Source organism: Lactuca virosa, chromosome 4 (genome assembly GCF_052849685.1).
Source record: "Lactuca virosa cultivar CGN04683 chromosome 4, Lactuca_virosa_CGN04683_v6, whole genome shotgun sequence".
NCBI lineage: Eukaryota > Viridiplantae > Streptophyta > Magnoliopsida > Asterales > Asteraceae > Lactuca > Lactuca virosa.
Window position 1 is genome coordinate 529,873,555 of NC_136429.1, and position 8,662 is coordinate 529,882,216.

The following is an 8,662-nucleotide window of genomic DNA, read 5'->3' on the forward strand; positions in this document are numbered from 1 at the left end:
CTTTCTCACCGGGTCACAGTCCTTACTTAAATGCGTTCCACCACAATTATCACACCCTACCCGAATTGCATGGATGGATTGATCTATTTTTGTCATTCTTCGGTTCATGGACTCTAACTTTTCCATAACCGCGACCAAATCTTCCGAAGCTCCATTTCCATCTTTGTATCCTCTCGTCGTGTATTCTCGAGGGTTGTGATACTCCCTCGAATGTTTGGAAAACTCCTCAATTAGCTCTTTAATCGTTGTCGTAGCCTTCTTCATTAGCGGTCCTTGAGAGTGAAGGAGTTGTATAGTGGTCATGTTCACCCCATTATAAAATATTAAAACTTTTTGTTACACATTGAGGCCATGTTGTGGACAATTTCTAAGTAACCCCTTGTACCTATCCCATGCTTCATATAAGGATTCTCCACCTTGTTGTTCGAATTTAGTGATGTTCTTCTTTAATTTTGCAACTTTTGATGGTGGGCTGAATTGTTGGATGAATTCTTCACGAAGTGTTGCCTATTTGGTAATAGCTCCGGGTAGAAGTGCTTTGAGCCAATCTTTTTCTGTTCCTTCAAACGTCACCGGAAGCAACCGCAACAACACCGTTCCATGAGGAACATTGGGAATATTAAAATAGTTAGCAATGGCGTTCACCTCATCAATATGCTTAGGGGAATCTTCATGATCTTTCTTGTAGAATGGGATATCTTTAAGCATAGCCAAAATGTGCCCCTTTAACTCAAAGTTGGTGGTTTTTGGAATCTTTGGTTGCACAAGACCCGACCCGTTATCACACATTCTTTTCTTGTACTCCTCCATGGTCATATCTGCTATATCGTCCATTTCTTCTACTTCGCTCTTTATCATGTCCTCTGATTCGCTTTCTGTTCCCACCTCGTCTCCGATTACTTTCTTGCTTGGAGTTTTCTCAAAGTGTTCAAATTTGTCGGTTTGAAAAGTGTTGCTTGATTCTCCAACCTTTTTATCTTTCTTTTTGTAGAAAGCAAATTATGGATCTTTGAGTGGTGGTAGGATAGGAAGCTGTGATCCCATGGTCATATATTACTGAAACAGAAACAAAAAACAAAATGCGTAAAACGAATAAAAATATATAAACTAAAAATCGTTTTCACACTGACCACGGCATGGCCAATTGTGCCCACAATGTGGGTAATGAATAAACAGAATAATTCAAACAATGCAGAAAATAAATTTTTGCAGCTTTTTACCCCACAAAAAGGATCAAATAACTAAAAGTAATTATATTAAAAATCAAATAATTCGTTCCCCGGTAACGGCGCCAAAAAACTTGATGTGCATAATTATACCTATCAACTTTTAAATTTATAAATCTAACTAACTTAACTAATTTATGCAAGTATAGGTAGTGTGCGTAGTCGGATTATAGAATAGTTTAGGTAAGTCGAGTGTCGAACACAGGGAACAGAACTTAATTAATAAATAATTACTAAAAGTTAAACTAAGAAACAAACTTTAAATGGGAGTTTTACTGATTTTGCAAGATCAGAAGAACTCAAATTAAACAATTACCAACTATCACTATTTAAACTAAGCAAAGAAAACAAATTGAATCAAATATTAAAGAGTACTTTCGTGTGGTCTGGATCCCCCCTTTTCCCTATTGTTGATTTTTTATTAAATTACTATTAATGGTTTCCAAATTATTATGCAACTAGTTACCAATTTATGAGTTACTATGTTATGATCAAACACAAGTAAACACGAAATTGATATTAAGATAAATTTGGAGATGTATGATAAATCTAATAGTTACTTTCCTATGATCAAGTCAAGCAACCAAGCACAAATTATGGATCAATTATTCTCTCTAACACAGTTAAAGTTACTAGTTATAATTACATAATCTAAGATTTGTTTAACCCTATCTCTAGCAATTTAATGATCATAAATCACTAGGTAATCAAGTTTATGCAAATAGAATGATCATGTACTACACAAAACTTATATCAATGCAATCAAATACAAGAACTCAAACATGCAAGGTTTTGATTTATCAACACAAGAAAAACCAACAATATTTAATCATAAGTTTGAAATCAACACATAATTCAAAGGGTTCATCATCACCAACGAAAGTAAAAGGGTTTTATCTCATAATCATAGCAGAAAAACACATTAAATTAATGCAAATAAGACTAGACAAGATTAAAGCTAGCAAACAGAAAGAATCAATGTTGTTTTCTTCTAAATCTCTTCACTATTAAGCTCCAATCGAATTCTGATCCTCCAAGGGTTTTCCAGAGGGTATTTATCGCAGCTCTTCTCTAGAAAATCAGCCATAAGTCTCTCCATTTGACCTAATGTTCAAAATTTATAGTTTCCATAATTCTGCCACCAACGTTGTGGAAAACAGGCTCCACGCCTGGCGATCTTTTTCCACGCGTATTCTCCAAGACAGATTCTCATATCGTAAATGTTCTACTCACCATGGTGCAGAAGGAATTCCCCAAGCCCTGGGATTTAGAAATCTTGAATTCTTTGATTTCAATTGACTTAGCCCATTCTTTCCTGCTTCTAGCTCCTCATTTGCTTCCTTTTCATCCTGAGCTTGTCTTCGCTGCTACAAAGCAGATTTCAAACATATTAAGTACCTTTTGTGCTAAAATAAACATAGTTGTAGCTAAAAATATTAAGATAGTGCACAAATCATATGAGTAAATATGCACACATCACAAGATCATGCCGATTGAGGAGTTTGACGGGTGTTATGTCGTTGTCATGCAGGCTGCTGCTAACGCAACTACTGTAGTTGTCGCCGCTGCAAGACTTCAGGGAGGTGAGACGATGCAGTACCACGAGTTCATTAACACGAAGCCTCCAGTGTTTAGTGGGGACAAGGACCTGATTGTTGATTTAAGGTGGATCTCGGACGTGGAGGGATGTTTATACATATGTTCATGTTCAACAGAACAAAAAGTGAAATTTACGCTAAACCTTTTTCGATGTGAAGCAAATGATTAGTGGAAGTTTGCGACTCAGACCTTTTCACGTACAGAGCAAGCCGCAGCAACATGGGAGCTATTTTGAGATATGTTTCGACCGGACTATGTTCCACTTGTGGAGAATAAGATAGAAACTAGCCAAGAAATACATGTCGCTCAAGCAGACGACATATTTAACGACCGAGATCACTAGGATGTTTCATGAGAGGGCCCTATTTTTCCCTGAGTATGTATGCTCAGAGCAGGTGCAGATGGCCTGTTACTTTAGTATGTTCAAGACTGAGATTAGAGAGTTCGTGGAAAACACCCATTATTGGACCTTGGATGTAAAGTTAAATGCTAGGAGGAGAGAGTGATTGAGACAGTGACTATGAGAAAGGAGGAAGGGTCGGTTTCAATGTAGTCGCAGCCAGCGGTTCAAGTCTGTCGACTTGAGATTAGGAGCAATAGAGGAGAGTAGTTCTGGGTGTGATAAGTGTGGTAAGTTTCATGATGGAAGGTTCTTTTGCATGTAGCAGGTTTGGCAAGGAGGGACATTTTGGCAGGGATTGTAGGAAGAGTGCGAGAGTTTGTTTCCATGGCGACCAGGTGGGCCACATCAAGACCCATTGTGACACTTGCGAAAAATAGTCACCAATTGTAAATCACTAAAAGTGAAAAACATCAAGTATAATAGATTAAATATGTAATATTCATCAATCTATGAGGAAAATACAAGATTTCGTATCCCAATATATAAGAAAACCAGTTAAATCGTTTATAAACTAAAAATTAAGTGCGCAAAAAACTGTGTTATTTTGTATAAATAATAACATATTCTGAAAGTACACGTCGTCCCAATCTCGGAAATATAAATTTCGTAAACATTTGACTTCATATGGATAAGTTATGTTTTTTTTAATTTAAAAATCAATTGCGCACAAGGAATGTGTGTCGTAAAAGTAAAAGGAAAATCGGTTGAGTTTTAGCCAAAACTCTGTAAAGGAGAATCGAAGTACTCCTCGATACAAAACCGATGAGATGGAGAATACCATAAATGGAGTTCGTACGAGAAATATATGATTTTTGAAAAATCATTTAATATTCTAAAAATATGGGCTAAAAATAAATTCAGAATTAGCCAATGCAACCAATAGGAAGGTTGTAGTACTCTTCGATAGCTACATGTAGATATAAAGAATGTCAAAAGACAAAGCTCGTATGAGAACTTTCTGAATTTTACAAAAATCATCATTTTCAGTGTGTGCATGACGCACACGTCTTCTAGAAGGGAGACGCGGACGACCAAGCTTCTGATACGTGGTAACAATTGGATGGAGCCACCCAGGCAGGACGTGGCGCGCGTCTGACTGGGCACGATGCACCTTTTGCTTTTTTGGCTTATAAATGGAGCACAAGGCTTTGTACATTCCCTTATTCACCATCAATTTCTCAAACTGATTTTTAATCACATTTCCTTCGGAATTTATTATTTTTCCTTTGGTTTTATTTTATTTAACTACTTTTCCCCTCTAGCTCGAGCAGTCCCGAGCCTCTGACCGCTTTTCGGCAATCAGAAAAAATCGATAAATCACGCTATGAGGGTGAGTTTCACGGCCCCTTTTTCAAAAAAAAATTCTCAAATTTAGGGGGGGGTATATGTTAGGTTATTATTATATCAATATTATCGTTGCGTTATAAATATAGTTATTTTTGCACAGCATAATTATTCTATATCATCGCTCTGCCCAAATAATAGATGTTATACCCTTTTGTTACTCTACTAAATATTTAAATATAACATTGTACATAGTCATTACTCTGCCCAACTTTCGCTAATAATATCATAGTATATCGTTACTCTGCACAAAATTTCATAAATAATATTTGTATATTGTGCCGTCATTCAATTGTAAAATATTTGAAGGTAGGTAAATAACGATTTACCAACTTCCACCATGAAAAACGAAATATATTATTAAGTTTTAATTGGATTTGAAATTCTAAGATCTTTGAGATTCATTGAACTTTTTCAATGGCATGTTTAAATCTCGATTGTGCCCTTCAAGTTTGTGACTGGGATGCCGAGGATCAGAAACAAAGAGTGAATAACCATGCAAATTAGCTTGGTACACCCAATGTTACAAATCACCTAATCAATGTGTTGGTTAACCACACACGCTCTATTGATCTATGATTAACACCAAGTTACCCTTTGCCACACATTGTCAGTCCCAAATTAGTGTGTCGGTTAACCACACACGCTCCACTAACGACTTAACAAGGTGCAAAGTGTAATTTCATGGATTAGCACCATTTCATATTTTCCTATGGAATTTTAATAAAAGTTTAGTTACTTTATATTTTTATCATTATACTTTTAATGAGGGAGAATTGATGTCATATCCTACCCTTTCGGCTAACGACCCTCCACCAGTCAAGGAAGCGGTGGGTGAGAGTGGACACCCATTAAACTACCATTTTATAGGCAGTAACCTTATACCCCATTTATAGACTGGCTTCGTGAATGAGGCCTACTAACGGCAAGACCGACTTTGTCTTCTACATATATATATAAATATATATATATATATATATATATATATATATATATATATATATATATATATATATATTATTAAACTTATAATATTATAAAGTATAAGGGTTGAATTTTAACTTTTAAAACTCTAGGGTTTGGAATTAAAGTTTCATTAGTGAGACTCTACAAATTCCAAAACTTGAGGGCAAGTTTTGAAACTTATCAAAACTCTTAACATTCATAACTAATGAGTTTAATAGGATTTTAATGTAAGAGACCTTTCATTTTCCATAACTTGAGGACAAGTTATGGAGGTCATTAAAATGCATTTAGATCATTTTTTCTAACATCTAAAATTATCACATAATCTATGATCTAACTAAACTCATAATCAAGATAATTTCTAGTCAACAATTTGAAAGTAATTTTGTTTATCATATAAAAACAACAATTATTTTAAAACTTTGACAATTATCTTGTGGTTGGATGAGTACAAGCACTACCATATCATAAAAAACATTTCCAATGATCCAAAACAGTTTGTGGTAGTGTTCCAAATCCAAACCAGGCCAAGAAACTCAAAATTCTGCACACAAAGCCTTCAACTCGTTGAGTACATGAATTGGACTTGGCGAGTTGCTTTGTTACTGAGTGGACTCGTCGAGTCTGTTCATGTACTCGGCGAGTTAACCAGTCATGGGCCAAAATTTCGACTTTTTCAGCTTTGAAAAACTAGTAAGCATCAAATATAATAGAAAACAATCCTAGTCTCTGATACCACTGTTGGGTTTTGAGCACTATAACACTCCTATGGTGCACATGCAACCCTAAATGCTTTGGATCTATGTTTTCTCTATTATACATGCATATTTTCAATTTTTCCAAAGCATTGTCCTAACTATCATACAAATGGCTAATTGAATAAAACATCTAGAAAGATGACATACCTTTTGAAGGACTTGTAGGTCTTGACCCTTCAAAGCTTGAGCACCTCAAGTGTGATGCCTCTAATGGTTCACAAACACCAATATGCAAGAGGATGATTTAAGAGAATAATTTATTTATCTAAAAGAGAAGAGGCAACCGATTTTGGTCTATGGAGGGTTCTATTTATAGTGTTGGACATGCTAGGGTTACACTTGGTAAACCCTAATAACCCATGACTTTCGAAATTCTCATGCTCCATGAGTTTAACCTCTATGGACTATCCAGGGATTAGCTTAGCCCATAATCATGGATCATTAGCCCACACTACAAGAATGATTGATTTACATAATCAATCCCCATATATTTAATTAGTCTCTTTTGATCACAAAATTAATAAATTAATTCTTGATCAATACTATTTAAATAATTTCGTATTAATATATTATACTTGTAATATATTAATAAATCATAAATAACCTTATTCTCAAAATTCATCCTATCAAATTGCACTGGTGAAGGCAACCCAAAAGGACCATGCTACAATCGGGTCAAGTACATACCAGTTATAGTTATGGGCTTAGACACTAAATCCAACAGTTATATTAAAAGTTATTTGATTTAAGTTTAGTGTAATATGTCAAAACATAAAAAATGATCATTCACACCAGATTGTTAATAACTAAAAAGATTGTCCAGAGTAATTATTTTATCTTTGAATGCGTACAATTAACATCAAAAGGATTAGAACATATTATATATATATATATATATATATATATATATATATATATATATATATAAATAATCGGGGCGGAACGGGTCGGGTGAGGATAACCCACTCCCTGCCCTGAACCCGATAAAAAACCCGATAACGAGCCATTACCCGACCCAAAATGATCGAGTTTCGGGTTTCCCCGTTGGGTTTGGGCTTTTTTGCCATCCCTAGTTCATCAGTAGGATGATGCAAGGTCGGAGAGATCTTGGTTAGGTTTGAGTTTGTAAATTTTCAGTTAACATGATTGATTTCTAGGATGGATTTGTTCGCCAGATTGTCGGGCAAGACTTTGGAGTCTTCGAGATATGACTAAAGGTTAGCTTCTCTAAATGTTTTTTGATGGTTGTTTCTCCGATGGGTTGCATGTGTTCGCTAAAAGATAAAATCGACATTGGTTTTGGAAGTGGTCATCTGGGTAGGGCATCGATCCAGTGTTGCGGCAGTTGAGAGATCGATTGTGAGGCTTCTCGTCCAAGAATAGACTTTGCATATGTTCGTGAAGGCCTGGATGTGGTAAATTTTAACCATGGTAAGAGAGTTTTGACGGTCGGTGCAATTGAAATGGAATCAAAAGAACTGCAAGAGGGTCGTAGTATATATACGATGTAATTTGTAAGTACCGATATCAAGGAAGAAATCTAATTTAAGTGGAGGGGGATTGTAACACCCGTTTTTTCAGGATGGATCAGTTGAAGACGTACAAGGATCAAATGTAAGATTTTTGAAAAAAATCTAGTGTCACGATGTCGTGAATGGGGCAACACGATGTTGCATGGAAAATGCATGAAACGCACGTTTTGGATGGCCGCAACAACGTGACAAGAGGAAGGTCATGACGTGGTAGCTGATGCATCCCAGACCCATGATCTTTAGGGTTTCCCCCATATTTACACACCTAATCTCAAGGATTATGTCATCCTCTCCAGCCTCCAACCCTTCAACAACGAAACGCTAGCCTCCATGGATGATTAGGAGCTTGTTTGCTTGATTAAAGACCTTGTTTTTGGATTTTGGTGGAGCTTGAGGAAGGAGGAGGTTCAATTTGGTGTAAGTAAGCAAGGAGCTGGTTTGGATCCATCATTCTCTTATTATTTTTGAGCTATTTGAGGTATAAAGTACATACCTTGGAATTTCTTTTTATAATTTCAAGTTTGGGGTCATTTTGAGTGGTTTTGGTCCCATCCATGGATGCTGCTGGAGTTTAAGGAACTCTAGAGATTGTTATGGTCCTATTGTGGTCTTTAAGCTTCTGGCAATTGAGAAAGGAGTCTTGGTTGGATTTACTTCGTGTCCATGTTCAAGATTTGGCCTCATTAAGGACTTATAGGATTTAGAAGTGTAGATCTTGCCTTGTGGTGGAGTCCTAATGGATAAAGTGGGAACTTTATACATTAAGTCATTGAAATGAACTAGATCAGAAGTTATGGGTTTAGATTTGTAAGGATTAATCACTTTACGAATAGT

At 36.0% G+C, this 8,662-nt stretch overlaps 1 non-coding gene across 1 annotated transcript; it reads left to right on the top strand.

Moving 5' to 3' along the window:
* Positions 1-346: 346 nt before the first annotated feature.
* On the top strand, positions 347-454 carry LOC145110096 (small nucleolar RNA R71). Its single transcript, XR_013709478.1, has one exon. It is a non-coding gene; the product is annotated as a small nucleolar RNA R71 (small nucleolar RNA).
* Positions 455-8,662: the final 8,208 nt, after the last annotated feature.